Source organism: Eubalaena glacialis, chromosome 8, assembly GCF_028564815.1.
Source record: "Eubalaena glacialis isolate mEubGla1 chromosome 8, mEubGla1.1.hap2.+ XY, whole genome shotgun sequence".
Lineage (NCBI taxonomy): Eukaryota > Metazoa > Chordata > Mammalia > Artiodactyla > Balaenidae > Eubalaena > Eubalaena glacialis.
This window is the reverse complement of record NC_083723.1, coordinates 88,829,278-88,855,355: the sequence shown is the minus strand read 5'-3', so window position 1 is coordinate 88,855,355 and position 26,078 is coordinate 88,829,278. Positions and strand designations below refer to the sequence as shown.

Here is a 26,078-nt window from a genome sequence, read left to right as displayed (position 1 = left end):
AGGTCATCCAGCCATCCTTAAAACAGACAACTCCAAATCCCACTAGGTTGCTACACCAGTTGGAAGTACAGGATTGTTGAGAGACAGTTCTCCATGGGTTTCTCATGTTGCTGCACATCGTGTTTCAGCCTTTGTTCCAAACTGTCGTGGATGTTTGTAGAGCACACAAGTTGGGAAGATAGAAACAGTGTCTCCCTCCAGGGCAGAGGTCAGAATTGTTTGCTGTCCAGAAGAAAATACAGGTAAATTATTATTTTATTTTACAAAATCTTGGCTAATATTTATTTCTGGGTAACCTTTGGGCTATTGATAGTTTTCTTTCTCTTGTACTGGATAAAGCAAATAGGTGTTCATTTTATAAATATTATTTTGCACCATACCTACATATTTACTCACTTTTATGTAGGCATATTATCTAATTTTTTTAATATAAAAAATGAAACAACTGGGAAAGATATACATGTATATTTCTCCACAAATGCCTATCAATATACTGCACTATAATCTATTAGTTAAACGGAGAAAATCCACATGTCCCTTCAATAAATGCAGAAAAATCTGTTGATAAAATTCAACCTTCATCCATGATAAAATAAAGCCTTTTTGTGAACTAGGATTAAAAAGGATAATTCCTAAACCTATTAAGGTTATTGATCAAATACCTCCAGCAAACATTATACTTCAATAGTGAAATTTTTTAAGCCTTTCCTTTAAAATCAAGAACTGAGTGAGAGAAAGACATTGCCAATCACTGCTCAAATAAATATCATACTAAAGGATCTAGTTAAGGAAATACAGTTAATAGATAGAAGATGAGTTTAAGTAAATTATACTAGCAAAACAGAAGTATAATTTTAAAAAGGAATTTATTTCACAATAATAGGTTAAAATAAAAATGTGTGCCTAGAGTTAAATTTAACAATAATGTTTGTGAATTCATGGAGAAAATAATAGAATTTTAATGAAAGACATTAAAGAGATACAAATAAATTGAGAGATAAACTATTAAGTTGAACTATATGATACTGCTGTTTTGGCAGGTCAAATATCAGCAATTTCGCATGATTCAACTTAATATATCCATGAAGAAGACACAATGTTATGAATCTGACATTTCTCCCAATATTAATCTATATACACATTTCTTTTCCAATCAAAACCCAACATAAGGTAATTCTAAAGTCTGTAAAGTTTCAAGAAAATATTTTCTTAGACTATAAAAGGACATTATTTGATCCTACCAAAATTATTATAAAATTATAATAATAACTAAACAGTAGCATTGGTATATGGGTAGTCAAACAGCCAATGGTAGGATACTAAGATCCCAGAAGCAGACTCCCCGGTATTGCCAATCTTGGTATCAATCTAAATTGTCTCTGAAGATCAGCTGGAGGAAGAATGGACTGTTCAGTGAAGGATGGTTGCACAACTGGGTATCTATTTGGCAAAAGATCGGTTTGGATCCCACTTTAGACTGTACACAAAAATCAAATCCAGACAACAAAAATCTGAAAATGTGAAAAACAGAACATTAAAGCTTTTAGAAGTAAATATAGGAGACGATGTCACGAAATTAAGGTAAGAACTTATTAAACAAGATATAAAAAGTACAACTCATGATAAAAAAAATTTACACACTTAAAGCCTTCATTCATCAAAGAGACCATTTTAAAATTAAAATTAAAAGCCACAAATTTTTAACATATAAAACTGGTAAAGGCATTGTATCAGAATAAATCATTTACTCTTACAAATGAGGGGGGAAAATTAACCAAATTAAAATTTGGGCAAAAATCAAGGCCATGCATTTTAAATGAGAGAGGCACACATAACATATAACAGTACAAAAACGTGATGAAATTTATGGGAAAATTTGTGGGAAATACAAATCAAAACAATACTAAATTACAATTTCACATGAATCAGATTGACAGAACTTGAAACATTTTGCCTATTTTAGAGGTTATTTTTGGATGTGGTGCATTGAGAACTATCACACAGAGCTGGCAGGAATGTAAATTGGGAAACATTGTAAATAAATCTAAATTCAACCAGTGAAGTTGATGATGTGAGTCTTATGGCCCAGCAAGTTCATTCCTAGGCATATACCCTCGAGAAATTCTGCCCCAGATGCCCAAAGAGTCATATAAAAGAATATTCATAGCAGCATTATTTGTAATGTCCAAAAAACTAGGAACAATCCAAATGTTCATCACCAATCATACTTTTCATGTAAAGTTCAAAAACACGCAAAACTAAATAATATATATTTTAAGGATACATACATGTGAAACAGTTCTTTAAAAAAAGCAGTTGTATGATAAATGCAAAAGTGGGGATCATGGTTATCACAGAGAAGAGGAGTAATGGACCAGGGTCAGGGAGGAGTACACAGAGTGTTTCCCTAGTATTGATAATTCAATTACTTGGATTATATTATTATCTATACCTTATAAAGGTATTAAAACATTCCCATGTATTAATGAAATGTTTCACAATATATTCTAAGAGAGAGAATGAATTATTTCCCAGAAGCCCAAAGTGGGTTAGGAGACAGTAGTTTCAAGTCACTTTAAATCAATTCCACTTTCTTGGATCTCATAAATCCAGCTGTCTTTAAGCATGATTTAAAATCCAGGCCAGCCCCATCCCTGACATGGCACACAGAAACACTCATATGTCTTTTGTTCTACAACTGTTTCACTTATAAGACACTTAAAGTATAATCTTAAAGTAATTTTGTCCCCCTTTGTCTTTTTAAAATTAACTCAATGAGTTATACAATATCTGAGATTTGCTTCAGTAAATTCAAAGCTGACAGTATAGATGAAACAAGCTGAGCATAAGTTGATGACTGTTCTAATTGGTGATAGGCACATGTGAGTTCATTGTACTATGATCTCTACTTTTCTATATGTTTGAAATTTTCTGTAATAAAAAGTTTAAAAAATTAATTCAGGGGTCAAAATTTTTCCTCGAGTGTACATGAAAACTAAGTCCGTTGACTTTTCTGACTACTCATAGGTAATAAAAATCATATGGCTGCTTTAAATCAGGAAATAATGTCTCAATTCAAAAATTCTAATTGCAAGACCTATATGATAAAACTCTTATATTATAAACTTAAATCTTCCCCTCCCTAGTTATGATATTCTGCAGGCAAGAGGCCAGAAAATAGAGTAGGGTGGTATTGTGCTTCATTTTTCTTTTCCTATTCATTTGTCCATTTGCAAGAAGAGGATTTTTCTCTCCCTCAGGTTTAGTTTAGAGAGGAGAGTAAAAGGGAACAGAAAAATTCTTACTTGACTGCTGCTGTTTTTTGATGGCTTTATAGTCTCTGGGTATTGCTGGTACTTAAAGCCTACTCTTGTAGGGCACTTTTGTATGGATTTTTCAGAGGTCCCACTGGGAATATCCACTGCATTGCCCACGAAGCATTTTCCTCTCACTTTCAGTCCTCTCCTCATCTTGTTTTTTGCTGGTCCACTGTACTCTACAGAGGCCCCTTCAGATTAAGATACTAACAGGCCAACCCTCACCCCTTTGTAGCCCACCACTCATTCTGGGAAGCATTCATGTATTTTTTTCTCCAATGAACTCTGGAAATGCATACACCTCTTGTTCAACTCATCTGTCAGCTGCTGGCTAGATCATATATATAACCCTTGTATTTTTCAGATAGAAGCCAGACAGAAACCCACCATTCAACATTGTAGGTCACGTTATTAAACTTTCTCAGAAGTTTTGTTGAAAAGTCTCCTCGCCAGGCTTGAACAATTTCCACTCTTACTCTACAGGTCTCAATTGCTGTCTCCAAAGAAATCCTCTTTATAAATCTACCTTTCTTCATCTGAATAACATGAATGATGGCTTTTGATTTGCAAAACCCAGTTTTGATTTTTTATTTTGAAAATGTCCGTCCCAGGGAGACCCCACACTGATATCTAATCTCTTTCAATTTACTGTTCTGTAATGAAGAGACATGCTGAAGCAATCTCGGTGCTGATTTGGATGGTCTTTGAAAGATGACAGTGAACGGAAATATAGTCAACAGAATTAAGATTAGTAAATAACATGATTTTTTTTAAAAAAGAGCCTTCTGGAAACTAGAGCTAAATTGAAAGAGTTGCTTGTTTGGATTGCTGTCATGGATTAGCAAACATATTTTGATTAATATTTAGGCAATAAAAAAATGAGGATGAGGAGCCAAAGTGGGCTATTATTAATAAAAACAGATGTGTTCATACATATGGATCTAAATATAGATCATTGCCAATAAAAGCAGTTATGTTTATCATGAGATTAGTAAAGCATTTCACAATTTCTTTGGTACCCTCAATTTTCAGATTAGGCTTAACATATGTGCTGAAAGACAGTAGTATGAGATATTTCGTATAATATTGTTACAAAAAAATGTTAATTATGTCAATATAGAAGGAAGTCACCCATGGAATACTTTAATACTCATCATTTTAATTGATGATTTAGGTAAAATATATCTAATGTGCAGATAATACATTAATATATTTAAATTTTTATGTAAAATGTAACTTGCTTCATAACTAAATTACCAATCAAACTTCATTTTTCACCATTTGTTGTTTTGTCCTTGACCTTTGAAACTTAACTGTTTAAAATAGCAAATTACCTTAAATGGCAACTGTTAACTAATTAGTTCCACACACATTATTTGATTAGTCTATACTATTAATAGATAGCCTGTATTTCTCAAACATTCTCGAAATCAAATTTTTAGCTCAATTACACAATAACAAATCCAAATGTGTGGTGATACAGCAAACAAAGCTAATAAAAATGAGACCTTGCAAATGAGCCAAGGTATTTTAATGAAATGTGTTCCTCCTGGAATTTGGAGCACATGGTACGTTGGAATGCCATGTGATAGAGGTTCTGTGGAGGAAAACCCAACAGTAATAGATGATACGTCTCCTTTTTTGTCAGTAAGGTTTTTTCCAAAGGTGTTTGTACTCTAATAAGTTGTAGACCATATGGCATGTAGACTACCAAAGCTAGTTAAGTTACCTTTATTGCTCTGCTGTGAGCAAGACTAAGCACTTCCTTCGAGTCTTTTCCAAATATAAGTTCAGACAAAACTTAGGCATTTTTGAAAACTGAGGTAACAGAACTCTATCTTGAGTAGATTGTTAGGCGGAGAAAAAAGTCCCACCCTGATTTCCTCTTATCTAATCAACACTGTTCCACAAACCCATCTATATCTTTGAATTTTATAGCATTTAAGAGAATAGATTAAAATAGAAAGAAAGAAGCAAGAAGACAAAAGTAATAGAAAAATAATTTTAAAAAGCAGAAGTAGCAGCAGTACAGCCAAGAAAAGCATGAAAAGAAAAATGCTCAATTTATTGGTAAAAGTCTTTAGAAGTACCAAGGTCAAAACAAGTAAAACAGAAGTGTGTTTCTACTCTCCCTTTCTCTTCACACGGCTCCCAACTCACAGGCCTGAGACACTGCTTCTAGATGAACAACATCACGAGACACTCACATGTCAGATTACCCAGTGACTTATGCTGTTCTTTCAAAGAGTGATAATTGTGCAATTGTGCTTTTTAAGGCAGCGGACTGTATATTCAATTTTGTTCTAATCTAAAATGCACTGTCCAAAAACACCTCACATTGCAGACTTTTTGAACATGGAAACTTATTATACAGTGAGATCACAGTCCAATTAACATTGAAAAGCGATATCATTTTAATCAACATTTTCCATCTGTCTGTCAAAGGGATGTGGCTCTGTGTGTGTGTGTGTGTGTGTGTGTGTGTGTGTATGTATGTGTATGTCTGTGTGGTTGGCATCATCTCACTGCATTGCTTAAATAGCATAAAAAGGCTAAATCATATACATTTCAAAAGTACACTTAGCTCAAGAATGAAAGTAATTAAATACTTATTACGTCAGAAAGTTAGAATATCTCTGGAAATCCTAGTCATGTGACCATAATTCATAGGTATAACTCTGGGAAAAAGGAACAAATTAGATAATTAGATAAAAGCCAATACACCCTAAAGCACAGAAACATCATGACGTGCTATAATCAGGGTCAGGTTGGGAGAGGGGTTAGCAGGAGGAGTCATGAGGCAAAACAAGTGCTAAATATATTCATAGGCTGATCAAAAGAAAATATTTTTGTATTAATTAAATTCCGCTTGATAATAAAATATATTGTAGAAACTTTACCCCTATCTGGGTAAACCAAATAATAGAAAGAACATCTGCTGGATAGAACATAGAGGTTATTTTGAATTTCTGTTTTTGTGGATTCTAAAAGTTCAAAAGATCTACCCCAAATTGTGCAAAACAATAGATAAGAATGAAGTATCAAGTGAGATGCTGTGAGAAAGATTAATATATGAGGGATTCAAGTATTTATGTGATCAGATTGTTCTGAAATCTGAACCTCTGTTGGGACTGGAGCACAGGGTCTAGTTGTCAAGGTTAAATTAGATGAAATAACTTTAGTAATATAGTCCAGGTGATCCAAATGGCTTGGCAGGTAGTCGCAGTGTTAATAAATGGACTTTAAATTTCCCAGTCCTTAAATTCCCTGGAATAAAAGAAAAGGGAGACAGTAAGAGCTTGAGTGAGACCATTAAAATTCATTTCTGCACTTAATCTGGTGATAAACTCAAGGGAAAATAACCTCTGAATCTATGTTCTTTAAGTCAAGCTATAATTTAATGTAACCTGCTCAATAACTTTGAGGTTTCTGGCTTTCAAACTTTTTTGACCACAAACCAAAATAATATATATTTTCAGAATCCAGTCCATATGCATGAGCACACTGCTATTGAAAAAAGGTTTCATGAAGTGACGCTTACTGTGATAAAGAGTGTGACTCAACTTTTGATATGTGGCCACTGACAGCCTTCATACCCCAACATTCTCCCTTTTTTTCTTACCCCATATCCCTCCTTTTGAGCTAAGAGAGGTGTGGGATTTCAAATCACCCAAGGCCCAGTCTGCCTATGGGAATTTTTGCCACATCTCCCCTCCTTAACCACTATAAAAACCCTATGCCACTCCCCTTTCATGACTCTCTCAAGTCATTTTTTAGCCTGCTTGGAGCTACTCTACTCTCCCCAGAAAGCCTATTATGTGTGTAATGTATTTTTTCATAATTTCCTGTTGCATGTGTGGCATCATCAGTCACTACATCTGAACCAAATCTGGGGGCTGTTCCGCGTCTTTAGAGTGACCACAGCACTTACCTAACGATGTGTAATGAATTTTCATATTTTCTATTCCATTCCGTGGTATTTCATTTAAGATAATACTGATCATAACCTTCTACAATGATTTTATAACCCATTAATTGTAGATTTCATTTGAGAATTCTAGTTCAATTTCAATTCTATAATTGAAAATTATAAGAAAAGCATAAAAATTCTGACTCTAAATGATTTTTAGGTCTTCTGATTTTTAACATATTATATACTTGGATAACAATAACAATAAGACCTGGCATTCCAAACATATTCCAAGGATGGCATATCTAAGCATAGCAAGACTCCAGCTTTTCCCACCTCACTGTTACTCCAGCCATACTATACCTGTCATGAAGGTGACAGAGCCGTGCTTCTCAGAAGTTCATAATCACCTGATGATCTTATTAAAATGCAAATTTTCAAACAGTAATCTTGGGTAGCAGCAAAAGTTCTGCATGTCTAACAATTGTCCAGCTAGTGTCCATATTGTTTGTCCATGGAGCATACTTTGAGTAGAAGGTCAGAGAAGATCGCTGTGGAAATCTCCCTCCGACTGTGTGTTGTCCCTGTGCCTGTGCCTCCTCAGTGCCCTAGTGCTGAGTAGCTTTGTCCCAAACTCTTCATTTCTGATATGTAGACACTTGTGTTGTCATTTCCCTTATTTCTCTGTCTATGCATCCTTTATAATATCTGAATCATTTAACAGTAAGTTGTACCCACGATGCCCTTTTACCACTAAACACTTCAGCATATAGTTCCTAAGAATCACAAGTCTCGTATATAATCGAATTCAGGAAATTGACATTAAAACAGCACTGTTACCTAATTTACATTCCTTATTCAAATTCTAATTGCCCCACTAATGTTCTTTATGGCAAAAGAAACAAATTTCTGGTCCAGGATCCAAGCCAGGATCCCATGTTGCATTTAGTTGTCATTTCTCATTAGTCTTCTTTAATCTGGAACAGTTCTTTACTCTTTCCTTGTCTGTCATGTCCTTGACATTTTTGAAGAGTGCAAGCTCTTTATTTATAGAAGTTTGTCTGAAGTATCTTCATAATTCAATTCAAGTTATACATTTTTGGCAGGAACACCAGAAAAGAGATGTTGTACTTTTGGTTAATCATTCATCAGGAGGCAAATGGTACCTATTTATCCCATTACCAGTAAAGTTAGCTGTGATCACCTGGTTACAGTGGTACCTGCCAGGTTTCTACACGGCAGAGATGCTGTTATTGCACTTGTAATTAATACGTATTTTAGGGAAGGTACTGAGGATATTCTGTTTCTTATAATCCTCTCAATTTAGTAACTATTGATATCTCTTGTCTAAACAATTTTTATTGTGTTGCTTGCCAAATGGTAATTTTCTAACTTCATGTTTCATTCTGCCTAGGTTGATATTTTTACTTTTAATAGCATTTCAAGATGACAGTGCAAGGAAGTTGAAAACTGTCTTGAATTTTTCACTTTCATCAATTATCATACATCTAATCATGTAGTAACCACTTGAGGAATGTAGAGAACCTAAAGAAGGTAAGTACTACCATTACTATGAAATCAAGGTTATATGGAAAATTTTAAATGGCTTTTGTGAAGTCATAGGGCAAAAGTACTTAAAAACAACAATAGCAATAACAAACAAACTAAAATAAAACAGTCTATGCATGGAGTGATTTCACACCATCAGCCACCTGAGAAAACCTGACACTTTGTTGAAGAATCAGCTAGAGACTTGGGATCTATGAAATGGGTCATAATCAAGGGATTCAAGAGCCTGAATCCTTTTATCCAATTATATCCTGCACACAGAATAGTCATCCTTGTCTAAGGTGGGGAGGTCATTAGATGTGCCCAGAGCAATACTTTCCCTCTTAGACACTAAACTAAGTGAGAATTGATTTTACCAAATGTGTGCAATTATTTGTGAAATGCTCAAACCTTCATATCACTGCCCCTGAAGTTTTTCAAAGATTACAAATCATATCCAGCTCCTTGTTGGATAAGAAATTGGTTTAACTTAGAAGTAAGAAAATCTCCCTAACAGATACCCCCAAACAGCCATTGCCAATGGGGATATCACTTAAAAGTTACCAGAATGGATGTTCTCTCCTCGTGATTACTATCATATGTTTTATTGATTTAAAAGGCATCCTCAGAAATAAAGAAGAAAAAAAATTCTCAGTCTTTCCTCCAGCAGCTCATGTAAAATGCCCACAGAGCTGTAACATCTGCTTGGCAGTATTAGCATAATACATTCGAAAATCGAGTTATCAGAGGCAATTCAGTCCACAGTTGCGTTGTTTTTCTTGTTAATGTCCTATAGCTAATGTAATATTTCATCTCTTAAAAAGCGAAGCTCAGGTTATCTGGTTAAGTTTGGCACCAAGAAGAATAATGACCTGAATTTTCTGAAGACGTGAGGGATATATTTGTGCCTAGACAGAAACCACCAAACGATTATGTACTTATTAAGCAAAGCTGTACTGGATAAGAAACTCTATTTTTACTGTATATAAAAATATTTTAGAGATCGGGAATATCAACTTATGGATAATGATCCCAGATCCCTACTAGCCAGAGGACCAGAAATGAGTACTATTTTGATGTATGTTGGAGTGAATACAATGATATATTTCAGGAGAAATTGATGTGAAGATATATATGATATTTCAATGTTAAAACTCAAGCACATCCACATAAACATCCTAAGAAACAAATTGCCCCCTTGTGTGAAAGGTAAGCAAGTCCACACATTTCAGTACCCACTGAGGGCATTGCTGCAGGGTAGTAATTCATTCATGGTGATGATACAGACTTAGGAACAAAAGGTAAAACAACACTTTCTATTTCCTGTTCAAGAAGATAAAGGGATTTATGGTATATCTAGAAGGATTTCCTTCAAAATATGTTTTGAAAATTAAAAGAGAATTTGCTGCTCAGAGGGTAAGCTAGAAACTGGAAACAGTCATTTTGTCCAAAAAAGAGAATGATTAATTATAACGTTTTTTTAAAAAGAGTGAAAAGAATTACAGCAAGATATCAAAAAAAAGGTTGTTTATGTATCTTTCTTCTTTGTCTTTCATTCTTTTTTTTTTCTATATTTTTCTCAATTTCTGTTATCACCTGACTAGAAATATTATCCATAACTCTCACCTTTGACAATTTGGAAAGTTGATTTATTAGAAATGGGATATAACATAGTAGAAAAAACAAAGTCATTCCATCTTAACTTCCAGAAAATCCTTCAGTGAAAACAGCTGGCATACTTCTTCTATGGAATTGCAGCATATTCCTTTGCTGAAATAATAAAATATTATAAAATAACTGTGAGTAGGTACAACATTTTAAAATCCACATAGCTAAAGATGTTAAACATAAATAAATAAATACATTAAATAGAATCCACATAGCATTTATGTATTAAGCATTAATTATAAATATACCTGATCATATGCAATTAACTATGAAAACTATTTTTTAAAATATATGTGATTATGTTTCATTTACTATGAAAACTATATGGAAATTGAGGTAAAACTGAGATCTGTAATTCTGATTTTTTTTTTAATAAATTTATTTATTTTTTCATTTATTTAATTTTTGGCTAAATTGGGTCTTCGCTGCTGCACGCGGGCCTTCTCTAGTTGCAGTGAGCAGGGGCTACTCTTTGTTGCGGGGCGCAGGCTTCTCATTGTGGTGGCCTCTCCTGTTGCAGAGCACAGGCTCTAGGCGTGTGGGCTTCAGCAGCTGTGGCACACGGGCTTCAGTAGTTGTGGCTCGTGGGCTCTAGAGCACAGGCTCAGTAGTTGTGGCTCACGGACTTAGCTGCTCCGCGGCATGTGGGATCTTCCCGGACCAGGGCTCGAACCCGTGTCCCCTGCATTGGCAGGCGGATTCTCAACCACTGCGCCACCAGGGAAGCCCCTGTAATTCTGATTTTTTAACATCTCCTTACACCAACTACTGCCAACAGAAAAACAAAACAAATTGACCAAAAGCCTCATTGTTTAATCACTAATAAATAAGCAAATAAGCAATAGATAAGTAAACAAGTAAACAAATAGATAATGACACTAGAGACAGAAAAGGCACAGAGCTACAGAGAGGTAGGTTGACCAGGCAGGAGCCCCCCAACCAGCCAGTATCAAGGCCATGCCTTTGGCACAAGGAGCAGCTCTCCTGGCTGAAGGACAAAGATTCTGAGTTCCACAAGGTCCTGCAGGAGAATGCCCAGAGCCTGCTGAACGTTAGCCACTTGGACAGCTCTAAGGGTGAAGAGGAGCCGTTCCACTCCTTGCCAGACCTGCAGGAAGAAGCAATGAGGAGGAGGAAGATGAGGAGGATAAGGACAAGGTGCCCAGAGTGAAGAGGGATGCTGCCCCAGTGACCCTCACCAGGGTCAAGAGATGGAAGTAGGCAGCAGGCAAAGCAGCCCCTTACTCCAGAGCTGTGCCACCAAGTTGTGCAAGTGTTCCAAGCTGTCCTGGCCACCACCCAAGGAGACCAGGAAGGTACCGAGGCCAGCAAATTCCAGATCGTCGACAGTGCTGTGTTCAGTGCTCTGGTCACCTTCTCCATCAGAGCTCTCTTCGGCTGCCTCCAGAAGCTGTTGTTTGGAAAAGCCCTGAAGGACAGCAGTTGAGTGCTGCGGCCATCCAGCAGTCCACTGGGTGAGGGAGGGTAGTTCCATCTGGACCTCAAGGCTTACCAGAGCTCAGTCATGCAGTTGGTGGCCATGGCGCCTCATGCTGCCCACAAGGACGGTGGTCCTGTGGAGCAGGAGTGAAGAGAGGCTGCGAGTGCTGGCCTTCCTGGTCCTCAAAAGAGTCTGTGGCACAAGAAGGATGCCTTCCTCATCCAGCCCTCAACAAACGTACATCACGTACTTGAGGAACTGCAAGTTCACCTCCTGGAGCGCTCTGCCCCTCCTCAGCTTCGTGCAGCGGACCCTAACCAAGCTGCTGGCCCTGGGCCCCAGTGTCGGCTACCAGCGTGCCTTCCTCTACACTCGCCAGCTTGCCATCCACCTGGGCAACACTGTGACCACGTGCAACAAGAAGACACACCAGTCAGGGTCTGACTGGCCCTTAGTGCACTGCCTCTACCTGTGCTGCCGCGCCCTCAGCACTGCCTGCCCCACGAGGCTCTCCAGCCCTTGATTTAGCCCCTCTCTACGAGTTTCTTAGAACTCCTTGGTTTATGTAATATTTACTCTCTACATCAATGCCAGTTATTTCTTTTGAGTGTGCTTTTTTTAAAAAAATAAGCATTTATAAATTTGTTTTGTTTTAAAATCACAACCTCAGCATTATAGCATATGAAATAATGCATATGGAACAAAAAAGCCACGTGGCATTTCGCTTGCTGGGCAGGCAGCTAGCTAGGTTTACTCACTAGCTAAATGTGCCTCTCACAAATTATTGGGGAAAATGTTAAATCTGCAAATGTGCAATTAGTACTAAGATCAGTGAGGTAATCATTTTTATTTCTTTTCACTGGATAATGAATTGGCTCTAGGCTATTATATTTCTGAGTGCACTGCCTTCTTTTTGAGTCTTGGCCTACGTTTATGAAAACATTTGGTCAACGTACATCTATAATTTTCCCCAACCTTTCACAGCTAGTAAGTATTCTGAATCAAACTTTCAATTCTCTTATTCAATTTATCACACATGTCAGACTTCCTTGAGAAAGCATTTCAACTTTCCTTAAACAGATTATCTTTATTTCAAACAAGGTTTTACTTATTTAAATGATTATTGTTGATAAAATTTTATATGGAATACGAAAAACTTACTCTTATATAATTATTTTGCATTAAGAACTTTTTAATCCTACTCTACCCAGACTAGTAAAGATGCTGCCTTTCTTTTTTTTTCTTCAAAAAACATCTCAAAAGCAATTAGCTACAAAAGTTGCCCTTGACAATTTGAATGGGATCTTTAAAATGTAAATATTGAATCTTTACACAAATTATCTCTTGAAAAAGGAATAGTTGTAAGTCCCATTTTACAAATTAGGGAATTAGGAGAAGAGGGGGTAGGTAATTTGCCAAGCCTCTTTCTATCCACTTGCCATCTAACCAGCCTTTCAGGATACTGTTGGCCACTGGTTTTATTTTTTAAGTTGAACCTGCTGCAAGTCCTGCTTTATTTACAAACTGCACTACAAAAACAACATGTGACTAGGAAAAGTTACCAGTTACAAACCACCACTTAGACAGTATCTCAGAATAAAGGAAAAAATAAGATAAGGAGCACATTTAACTTTCACATTATTTAAATAATGGTGCTAAGTATTCATTCCGCATTAATTGACCTACCTATTAGGAGATGTTTGAAAACTATTAACATTAAAAGCCCAGGCCATTTTAAATCTTCAATAAAATGTATTATTACATCTAATTTAGATATTTAAATGCTCATGCATTAGTGATCTTTTGCACCTTAAAAATCAATCCCACCTTTAAAAAACCTGATTTCATGGTATGAATCTAAATGTCAAATTCCTATACTTAATTTCATTTATCCTTTCAAAGACAAAGGAGATGTTGGGGCGGGAGGGGGGGTGGGGGGGGGAAGAACACTGGCTAGAAGTCAGGACACTTGACTTTTTGTTTTGAACCTGCTTCTAACTACGGTGTAAAAAAAGGTCATAGAATCTCCAATGGGCTTTGTCTTCTTCTCACGTGTAAACAAGTAAACAAGTGCTAGAGAATTTCTAAGATCTCTTTTGTCTAATCCATTATATAAAATTATTGTGCCTGCATAAATATACATCTTTCTTTATAAACCCTATCCTAAAACATGTACTTAAAAAAATAGAAGCCAATTTCCTTTTTACTTTACAAAAGGATAAACTGCAGAGTTTCTTCTTACATCTACCTCTGGTAGGGCCCTTACTTTATTTATAATCTTTGTGATTTAGACAGAGCTTTTTAATAGGATAGCTATCCATCAAACTGTACCTGTTATTGCACCTGTTATAATGATAATTCTGCCTGTTTTCTTTTGACAAAGAAGCTACATGGTATGATTGCTAAAATGACATAGAAATAGAATAAGAATCTCATGTCTTCCGAATATTATTCATGACCTGCTTCATGAATTAAAAGAAGTCATTTGACATTTCCTGAAGACTACACTTACTGCACCATTTCCTCCACTTGGAATATGCTCCATTTCTCCAAAACGAAATATAGTAACAATCCTGTGAAGGCAAGGAACAGTGTCTAAGGATAATGAATCCAAAAGCAAGATATGTGAGAGTATAGCTGGGAATTGTTCTCTTTCAATTCTGAAGATGGACATTTCTTCACTGGTCTGCAATTATAATGACAGAATCTATTTGGCTTTCGATGAGCAGAGAGGGAGTTATTAGGTGAACATCAGAAAAAGGTTAAAGGTGTAGAAAGTGCTGTTACTCAGGATGGCAAAGCACCAATGTTGACCTGATTATTTTCACGTAGGGAGACTCATTTTGTGATCACCAGTTGCAGGCTATGTTAGCCAGAAAACTGGTTAGAAACACTATAGGACATTTAATACTGATGGATGCCCATCCCCACTCCCCAGACCAAATAAATCAGGAGCCCTGGGCTTGGAGCACAGTAGAGTATACTTGAAAATGTCCTCAGGTGATTCTAATGTGCAACTAGGGTTAAGAAGTAATGCCCTAGAGAAGTGGTTTCCAGACTTGGTTGCGTATTAGATGTTCATGGGGAAACAGAAACAATGCCAATTCCATCCAGTGATCCTCATTTGTTGGGTATGGCCAAGGTACCTGAAATTTTGACAGGAATACCAGGTACATGCAGGTGGTTCATGGACCTCAATGGAAAACATTGCCCTGAACATTAGTCCCTAATGCATGCACACTGTGAGGTAAATTTCTGATAGCAGAGAATGAAAGAAGGTGTTCATTGGCCAGTCTATTCAGTCAATTCCTAAATAGGCAAAATCACAGGTTTGAATAAAGCCAGGTATAGTGAATTTATCTGTAAAAGAACAAAGAACAGTCTTTTAAAATGCAGATTCCTGGAGAAATCAGCCTTTGGGGCATTGGAATCTTTATTTTTATAATCTTCTTATGCCCTGAAAATATGCCCTGGTCTTGCAGGGATCTCCAGTGCTTCCTCTGAGACTCTTAAATGACTTTTTGAGTAGTTGTAAGGAAGCAACCAAGGTGGCTAGTCTTCCTGTATAGAATAGAAAACAAAGCAAAACAAACAAACAACAACAACAAAACAGGCAATAGGTCTTATTTGAGATCTGTTTTTATAAAGACCTAAATCCTGAAAGTGACTTACTTGTCTAGATATACTCGTTACTAGTTATAGACCCACAATAAATGGGTCTGTGCTTGGGAAAATTTGTGACTAGGAGGCTCTAAGGATCAGAGAAGGGAGAATAAAATTCTAAAATGCTACCAGGCCTAATTGGTCTAGTCCTCCTGCATGTATTTGGTTACTATTCATTTCCAGGGGTTGTATCAAGAATAGGCATTCCTAGGCTATATCACAAGGTCAAGGTCAATACCTCTAAACTTTAATATATGTGTGAATCACTCGGGCATCTTTTTAATTTATTTATTTATTTATTTATCTATCTATCTATTTGTTTATTTACTTATTTTTGGCTGTGTTGAGTCTTCGTTTCTGTGCGAGGGCTTTCTCTAGTTGCAGCAAGTGGGGGCCACTCTTCATCGCGGTGCGCGGGCCTCTCACCATCGCGGCCTCTCTTGTTGGGGAGCACAGGCTCCAGACGCGCAGGCTCAGTAGTTGTGGCTCACGGGCTTAGTTGCTCCATGGCATGTGGGATCTTCCCAGACCAGGGCTTGAACCCGTGTCCCCTGCACTGGCAGGCAGATTCTCAACCACTGCACCACCAGGGAAGCCCGGGCATCTTTTTAACTTGCAGATTCTGATTCCGTATGTCTGGGATGGGGCCTGAGATTCTGCATTTCTGACAAGCTGCCAATTATTGCTGTTGCTGCTGATCGATGCACTGCTCTGTGTGTTGCAAGAATCTAGGCAATTTCTGTGTTTCTGACACTAGCCCACATTCTTAACCCTCCTCATTTTCTGATTAGTCAGATTATTGAATTCATCTAAAACAAATAGACTGCCAGTTATTTCTCTAGCAAAGATGGATTTATTTCAGATCATGAGAGAATTGAAATGTGTGGTCGGCTGCCATGGTGAGCCACGTGCAAGTCCTTGCACAGCAAGGCAAGGAGAGTGCTTTTAGAGGGGAAAAGGAAGTTGGGAGGGATATAGTAAACGAAGAAGCCATGGCTTTTAATAGGCTGAGTTCTTCCCAGGGAACAAGAGGAGACTTTCTTCTTTCTGTTGCATTCTGATGTTGTCTCAGGACATGACAGCTCCCTCTTTTGATTTCCTGACTTTATTTAATTATGGTTTTTGTTTATTAATTTCTTACTGACCATAGAATAAATTCCCCTGAGGGTATATAGATGCATCCCTGATGACTCATCACACCATCCTCTCTTGGGTTGGACTTTAATATTCTTCACCTCTGGGAGCCCCTCAGTGTTTCAACATCTTAGTAGTCACTCAAAATAATTTATTTTACAAATGCTGTAACATTTGTGATTTACAGAAACCATGTGAAGTCAGTGCAACTTTATCAGGTTTAAAAAAGAAAAATCAAAGTTCCAGGTAAGTTTCAAAATTTGTCCAAGGAGTTTCCATGGCTCAACTCATAAAATCATAAGGACTCAATTCCAGGATGTCCAATTTCAGGTTCAAAATTATTTTCCCTAAAACCAGTTTCCTGTGTGAAATATTGGGTGGGCCAAAAGGTTCATTTGGTTTTTTCCATAGGACGGCTCTAGTAGCACTTAGTTGTCTTTAACTTTATTCGAAACAGTTTTGTTAGATTGTATGTGACAGCTGTCATACAGCATTTAAAAAAGGACTTATCAAAATTGGTGAATTTTTGTGTAGCCATTTTAATATTGAAGATGGAAGAAAAAAAGCAACATTTTCAGTATATGCTTTATTATTTCAAGAAAGGTAAAAACACAGCTGAAACACACAAAAAGATTTGTGCAGTGTATGGAGAAGGTGCTGTGACTGATCAAACGTGTCAAAAGTGGTTTGCAGAATTCCCGTGCTGGAGATTTCTCACTGGACGATGCTCCATGGTCGGGTAGACCAGTTGAAGTTGATAGCGATTAAATCGAAACAATAATTGAGAACAATCAACATTATACCACGCAGGAGATAGCCAACATACTCAAAATATCCAAATCAAGTGTTGAAAATCATTTGCACCAGCTTGGTTATGTGAATTGATTTGATGTTTGGGTTCCACATAAGTTAAGCGGACAAAACCTTCTTGACCATATTTCCACATGCAATTCTCTACTGAAATGTAATGAAAACGTTCCATTTTTAAAACAAATTGTGACGGGTGATGAAAAGTGGATACTGTACAATAACGTGTAACGGAAGAGATCGTGGGGCAAGGGAAATGAACCACCACCAACCACACCAAAGGCCGGTCTTCATCCAAAGAAGGTGATGTTGTGCATATGGTGGGATTGGAAGGGAGTCCTCTATTATGAGCTCCTTCTGGAAAACCAAACGATTAATTCCAACAAGTACTGCTCCCAATTAGACCAACTGAAAGCGGCACTCAACAAAAAACGTCTGGAATTAGGCAACGGAAAACGCATAATCTGATAACGCGAGACCGCATGTTTCCTTGATGACCAGGCAAAAACTGTTACAGCTTGGCTGGGAAGTTCTGATTCATCCGTCGTATTCATCAGACATTGCACCTTTGGATTTCCATTTATTTCGGTCTTTACAAAATTCTTTTAATGGAAAAAATTTCAATTCCCTGGAAGACTGTAAAAAGCACCTGGAACAGTTCTTTGCTCAAAAAGCTAAAAAGTTTTGGGAAGATGGAATTATGAAGTTACCTGAAAAATGGCAGAAGGTAGTGGAATAAAAGGGTGACTACGTTGTTCAAGAACTACAGTTCTTGGTGAAAATGAAGAATGTGTCTTTTTATTTTTACTTAAAAAACCGAAGGCACTTCTTGGCCCACCCAATATAATGTTCTAATTCTCCTTACCTATTTGGACAACATATCAGCAATATAAACAAACAAGACTCCCATACATAACTTTATAGACTTGGATATAAAACTCTACATAGATTTTAACTAAACTTCACAATACCCACACCATTACCCAATACCATTATTTTCACATTAGTATAAAAGAGGAATAAAACAGAATTTGAAGTCACCTAGTTTGCCTGAGGCCAACAGAATGTGGAATACAATTTATGATAAATTCAACTCAGTCATCACCTTCCTTAGTCACACATTTTATAACAGAGAAGGTATAATTGGTTCACAGAGGGATACCTGTAAAGCTCATTCTATGGGTTACACGGAGTGTTAAGTTACCTAATTAGCCCCTTTTAGAGGGAGCTGGTTATTATACTCAGTGAGTAATAGTGTCTGTCACAATTTACTACGTAACACAAAAATTAAAGCAAAACTTAACATTTTTATAAAAAGTAACACCTATAATACAATGTAATATGATTCCTAGTGGCTTCAGAAGAAAATGTGTTTTAAAAATATCAATATAAATTTAAAGAGAAATTATCCTTCACATTTTAATTATTACTATATTTCTAAAATCAATGGAATTCCCATAATTAGACAGATGTTTCCCTCTGCATTCCCTGTGACCTGTGTCGGAGTGTCTACTTCTCCACTAGAGAAAAAAACACACAGAAAGAGGGAATTGGAGGCAGAGGACTAGAATGAACTCATTAACTCTGTACCAAATTATTATGGGGAAATGAGGCCCCATGAAACCTTTCCACTAGATTTAGGTCTTTTCAATATATCATCAAGCCAGTGATTTGAAGCACAGTTAATGATAATGATAATATGTTTCATTGGTGGTTATTTTTACCCATTCTTGCACTGTCACTTCAGTGGCTCTGAGTGGATGAGATTTCGTATACTGTCTATGGAAAACCTTAATGCCAAATTTCTCAGACATTGTTAACATTATTTGAAGTTTATTGGCAAGGACTTCATCCTTTCAGGGCAGTGAGGAATGAGCCATGTTCCATGCCTTGGTGCAGTAACCTCCAAGTACTTTCTTCCATATGTAGTGGTAATATTATCCTTAGTTATTTTTGTTTTTTCTTTATAGCAGACTTACTAAATTTGAAAACTGGAAACCATGAAAAATTATCTGAGACAACAAAACAAAGAAAGGATACATTACATAATGTTAGCAGTTTTGGCTGTATAAAAAAGATGGGAATAATGTGCATCCTCAAAAAGTTGAGAAGGGAAAATACGTATGTGTGATATCTGGAAAATATTTTATGCTGTATCTGGTATTATCATCCTTTTTTCCCTTCTTCCTTTATTATTTTTGCTTTCATTTTGCTCATTTTACTTTTGTTTTGTACTAAGTGTAGTTTCTCTATCATGTGAAAATGAACTTTTAGTTGAAATTTTAAAAAATATATATCATCACAGTTACATTACATTGAGTAATTCAAACAAATTGCTTAAGCAAATTTAAGCTGCTTTATTCCCTGAATCATTTATCAAGCATAATGAAGTTAACCCAGCAGAAGTGTACTTTACTTATGGTTTAAACACAATTGAGACACATTAACATTATCAAGCCTGTGGAAAAAATAATGAATTTTGCTTTGTTATGATGCATTTCACTTCCAACTTCCAAGGACAATTACTGTGCACTTTTGTTTATGATGTAGAGTATTGTCTGTGACACTTGGCCATTTAGAACACTAAATTAAATTGAGTATTGTAAATTATTTCCTTTTATTTAGAAGAAAGAAAGACACATTGAAAATAAAATGTAGAGCTTTCTAAATAAAATGGGACTTTATGAGTTTGTTTCCTGTGTTCCAAATGTCTACACTTTTCTGCTATTTCATTTTAAAAGAACTCTTCATTTAAAAGAGTCGATTCCATTTTGAAAATGGGTCTCTGGACCCATAAAAAGCAAAAACCATTTTCATTGCCCGAACACTAGCCGAAAATGAAATAGCTGTAAAGTATAATTATATGCATGTACTCTAAAACATATTTCTAGTTTGATACTAGTTTCAGGTAAATAAAATTCCCAAGACACATTTGCTTCTGTATTTCGTAGACTTCTTTATATGCTCCCAGCCAATTTTTTCTTTGAAGGATGTTTGTTAGTTTGAATTTAATGCATATAGATAAACTTAATTTCCAATGTCAATAAATTGTATATCAATATGTATTAACACTAAGAGAATTCGGAAACATGACGTGGTATAAGAAATAAGTAAATGCCACATTACTGGATGTCTACAAAAGACTACCTTTCTCCTAACACAATGATGTGTGCATTACAAATAAAAATAATAGTTTGTGCTGAGATAGTTGTCTAATGAATTTCTGAAAATCTCAAATGACTTCAATATGGATCATGCCTCAAATAGAAGGGTGTTTGCTACCAAATTCCTGGTTGAAAATGCATGAAGAATACTAATAAGTTATTATATAGCAAAGGAAGATAGAGGCCTTCCTAGTTTCTTTGAACAATGTAGGCAGCCAGCTTTATCATGCCAGTCCCCAGAGCTATTTGGGGGAAATTTTTCTTTTTCTATAAAATTCCATATGATTCTTATTCTGTGAATACCAACCAGGTCTAGATATGCAATTGCTAAAATGATTGCAGTGTCGGACTTCTTTTTTTCTTTCAGGTGACACCAATCTCAGTTTTCTTGGACAAGGAGATATAGACTAGATATAGCCTCTCTCAACTTGCTAAAATACTATAAAACAAATATCATAAAAAATCCAGTACGAAAGAATAGATATTGTCTTGAATATTGGAGGACTTTGCATTAAGGCATATGGATCTGGAATAAGAAAATAATCTTCAAAATACAACCATAATTTTTTTCTTGTTGTACCCATTTCCACATTAAAAAAAAACCCAGATTTTCAGGAAAAAAAATCAAAGTGAACACTGCTCCTCCTCCTTTGTCTTTCTTCCTCCTCTGACTCACAGAACAAAGATATCTAACAACAAACCAAACAGGGGAACTCTTTCAATAATGTGTGGAAACTGATTCTGGAGGCAGCTAGAGCACATGTTCCAAAGAGATTTTTATCATCCAAGGTTTGAACCATATGAAATTGCCAATATCTGAATGCTTTTTGCCAAAATGACAGAATAACTCACTTTAATCTATTATGGCCTTTCAGAGGCACCAATTCCCAAAAACCACAGCATATGAAAGAGGAAGTGCTTAGAACTATTTCATCCAAAGTGAGGTGATGCCCTTGAGTTTTGTTGGGAGTAGGCATTTTTTGTTGTTTTTTTTGAAGAAATTTTATCTTTCTGGGAGAAAGAAATTCATAAGGTCAGAAATAGAAAAGAATAAATAACTAAAAATCCTGTTCATTTTTTTTTTTTTTAAACATCTTTATTGAAGTATAATTGCTTTACAATGGTGTGTTAGCTTCTGCTTTATAACAAAGTGAATCAGTTATACATATACATATGTTCCCATATCTCATCCCTCTTGCACCTCCCTCCCTCCCACCCTCCCTATCCCACCCCTCTAGGTGGTCACAAAGCACCAAGCTGATCTCCCTGTGCTATGCGGCTGCTTCCCACTAGCTATCTATTTCACATTTGGTAGTGTATATATGTCCATGACACTCTCTCACCCTGTCACATCTCACCCCTCCCCCTCCCCATATCCTCAAGTCCATTCTCTAGTAGGTCTGTGTCTTTATTCCCATCTTGCCACTAGGTTCTTCATGACCTTTTTTTTAAATTTTTTTTTCCTTAGATTCCATATATATGTGTTAGCATACTGTATTTCTTTTTCTCTTTCTGACTTACTTCACTCTGTATGACAGACTCTAACTCCATCCACCTCATTACAAATACCTCCATTTCATTTCTTTTTATGGCTGAGTAATATTCCATTGTATATATGTGCCACATCTTCTTTATCCATTCATCCGATGATGGACACCTAGGTTGCTTCCATGTCCTGGCTATTGTAAACAGAGCTGCAATGAATATTTTGGTACATGACTCTCTCTGAATTATGGTTTTCTCAGGGTATATGCCCAGTAGTGGGATTGCTGGGTCGTATGGTAGTTCTATTTTTAGTTTTTTAAGGAACCTCCATACTGTTCTCCATAGTGGCTGTATCAATTTACATTCCCACCAACAGTGCAAGAGGGTTCCCTTTTCTCCACACCCTCTCCAGCATTTATTGTTTCTAGATTTTTTGATGATGGCCATTCTGACCGGTGTGAGATGATACCTCATTGTAGTTTTGATTTGCATTTCTCTAATGATTAATGATGTTGAGCATTCTTTCATGTGTCTGTTGGCAATCTGTATCTCTTCTTTGGAGAAATGTCTATTTAGGTCTTCTGCCCATTTTTGGATTGGGTTGTTCGTTTTTTTGTTATTGAGCTGCATGAGCTGCTTGTAAATCTTGGAGATTAATCCTTTGTCAGTTGCTTCATTTGCAAATATTTTCTCCCATTCTGAGGGTTGTCTTTTGGTCTTGTTTATGGTTTCCTTTGCTGTGCAAAAGCTTTTAAGTTTCATTAGGTCCCATTTGTTTATTTGTGTTTTTATTTCCATTTCTCTAGGACCTGGGTCAAAAAGGATCTTGCTGTGATTTATGTCATAGAGTGTTCTGCCTTTGTTTTCCTCTAAGAGTTTGATAGTGTCTGGCCTTACACTTAGGTCTTTAATCCATTTTGAGTTTATTTTTGTGTATGGTGTCAGGGAGTGTTCTAATTTCATACTTTTACATGTACCGGTCCAATTTTCCCAGCACCACTTATTGAGGAGGCTGTCTTTTCTCCACTGTATATGCTTGCCTCCTTTATCAAAGATAAGGTGACCATATGTGCGTGGGTTTATCTCTGGGCTTTCTATCCTGTTCCATTGATCTATATTTCTGTTTTTGTGCCAGTACCAAACTGTCTTGATTACCGTAGCTTTGTAATATAGTCTGAAGTCAGGGAGCCTGATTCATCCAGCTCCATTTTTCGTTCTCAAGATTGCTTTGGCTATTCGGGGTCTTTTGTGTTTCCATACAAATTGTGAAATTTTTTGTTCTAGTTCTGTGAAAAATGCCAGTGGTAGTTTGATAGGGATTGTATTGAATCTGTAGATTGCTTTGGGTAGCAGAGTCATTTTCACAATGTTGATTCTTCCAATCCAAGAACATGGTATATCTCTCCATCTATTTGTGTCATCTTTAATTTCTTTCATCAGTGTCCTATAATTTTCTGCATACAGGTCTTTTGTCTCCTTAGGTAGGTTTATTCCTAGATATTTTATTCTTTTTGTTGCACTGTTCATTTTTAAGAAAAAATTACAAAGTCGGCAAACCATTTATCTAACCTAATCAATCAAAAAATGAGAAGTCAAAAATACACATGGTTGGTATAATTTTTAAAATATAAGAAATTAATTAAGACACTACTTTGCAGACCTGTCTGAAATGAAATTGAAAATTGTATATATAATGGATAATTTCAAAGGAAGATATGCTGTTAGTCAAAATCTACCCCACTAGAGATAGAAAGTTCAAATAGACCATCTCCCACTGAAGAAAATTTTATTAATGAACCACCTACAAAAAAATCATCAGGCCCAAGTAGATTCAAAAGGAAATTCTGATTATTGCAATGCTACACAAGTTGTTCCAGAGAATAGAAAATGAAGGGAAATTTAGAAACTCTTTCTTTTTAATGAGTAAAATAAAATGAGATTATGATAGCACACACACAAAAAGAAATTAATAGGCCAATATCATTTATAAATATTGATTTTAAAAATTATGTATACTATCACAGCAAGAAAACAATACACTATGCTAATGTGAAATTTATTTCGGGAATTAAAGTTTTGTTTTTAATAGGAAATCCATTCATACAATACATCAGAAATCAAGAATTAAGTATGCAGAAACAAACAGCAACAATAATATACATATTATATATTATATATGTATACATATATATGAATATTATATATATGTATAATATATATACATATATAACAACTATATATATATATATATAAAATTATAGCAAAACTATCACTTACAGTATCACCAAAGAAGATGAAATATTTTGGAACAACTTTAATAAGAAGTCATCAAACCTGTGAAAGGAAAATTTTTAGGCACTCATGAAAGGCACAAAAGTAGACTTGAACAAATGGAAAAATATCCCTTCATTCTTGGATAAGATGAATCTATATCATAAAGAGGTCAGTTCTCCCCAGTTTAAATTATACATTTTATACAATCTCAATAGAAATAGCACTTTTTGAAGAAGGCAGACAAATTGATGCTAAAGTTCATATAGAAAGAAAAACAGACAAGGATATCTGGGAAAAAAAGGAAAAAAAAACAGCTATGCGGAGGGACAGGGGAGGACTAGTCCTGCCAGATATTAAGGCATTTGAAACCTCTGTAAATAATACGGTATTGTACTGATACATGAATAGAGAGGCCAGTGAAACGGAAGCCATAGAGTGGCATACATACATATATATATGCAAATTTAGTAAATGATAAAGAAGCCATTTCAAATCACAAGGGAAAAGATGAGTGTTTTATTTTTTTTTTTTTTATAAATTTATTTATTTATTTATTTATTTATTTTTGGCTGTGTTGGGTCTTCGTTTCTGTGCGAGGGCTTTTTCTCTAGTTGCGGCAAGCGGGGGCCACTCTTCATCGCGGTGCGCGGGCCTCTCACTATCGCGGCCTCTCTTGTTGCGGAGCACAGGCTCCAGACGCGCAGGCTCAGTAGTTGTGGCTCACGGGCTTAGTTGCTCCGTGGCATGTGGGATCTTCCCAGACCAGGGCTCGAACCCGTGTCCCCTGCATTGGCAGGCAGATTCTTAACCACTGCGCCACCAGGGAAGCCCAAGATGATTGTTTTAATAAGTGGTGCTGAGGCAACAGAATAGCCACTTGGAAAAGAGAGCAAATTAAATTCCCTATCACAACATATCCAAAAATATGCTCCAAATAGGTCATAGATCTAAATGTAACAAATGAAACCATACAGGTCCTGAAGAAAATATAGGTGAATTCTTCTATAACTTGGCACTGGGAAAGGTTTCTAACTATGACCTAAAATCCAGATGGACAAACAAACAAATATTTGACTAAATTGAGATAATAAAAAATATCTTTGCATTGGAAAGAAAAATAATTACAGACTAAGAGACAAACTTGCAAAAGTATTATATAACTTCACAAAAAAATATTTACAACATATCATAGGAATAGGATACTATGCACAATACACATTTTTTTAATTTAAGGGAAAAGTACAAAAATCCTATAGAAAAAATGGGCAAATGAAATTAACATAATTTTAAGAAAAAGATATTAACACCGTCCTTAAACAGATGAAAATATATTCACCTTCACTCATAATAAGAGAAATACAAATTAAAACCAAACTGAGACTTCAGTGCTTTCCCACCAAGATTAACAGAAAACAGAAACAAAATAAAAAACAAACTTGAAAATATCTTCTGCTGGTGAGGCTGTCACACATTGCTGGTGGGAGTGTAACATGGTACAACTTATATGGAGGAGAATTTGAAAATATCTTTTGATCCATCAACTTCTTTCACAGGGATTTGCTCTAAAGATTCAGCCCTATCATAAGAAAATACAATTGCACAAGATAATTCACTGAAGCATTATTTACATTGGAAGAATATTGGAAATGACCTAAAAGCCCATACTT

General features: G+C 36.0%; 1 pseudogene; it reads left to right on the top strand.

Moving 5' to 3' along the window:
* The first annotated feature begins 1,420 nt into the window (after nucleotides 1-1,420).
* On the top strand, nucleotides 1,421-21,063 carry LOC133096624 (nucleolar complex protein 2 homolog; annotated as a pseudogene).
* Nucleotides 21,064-26,078: the final 5,015 nt, after the last annotated feature.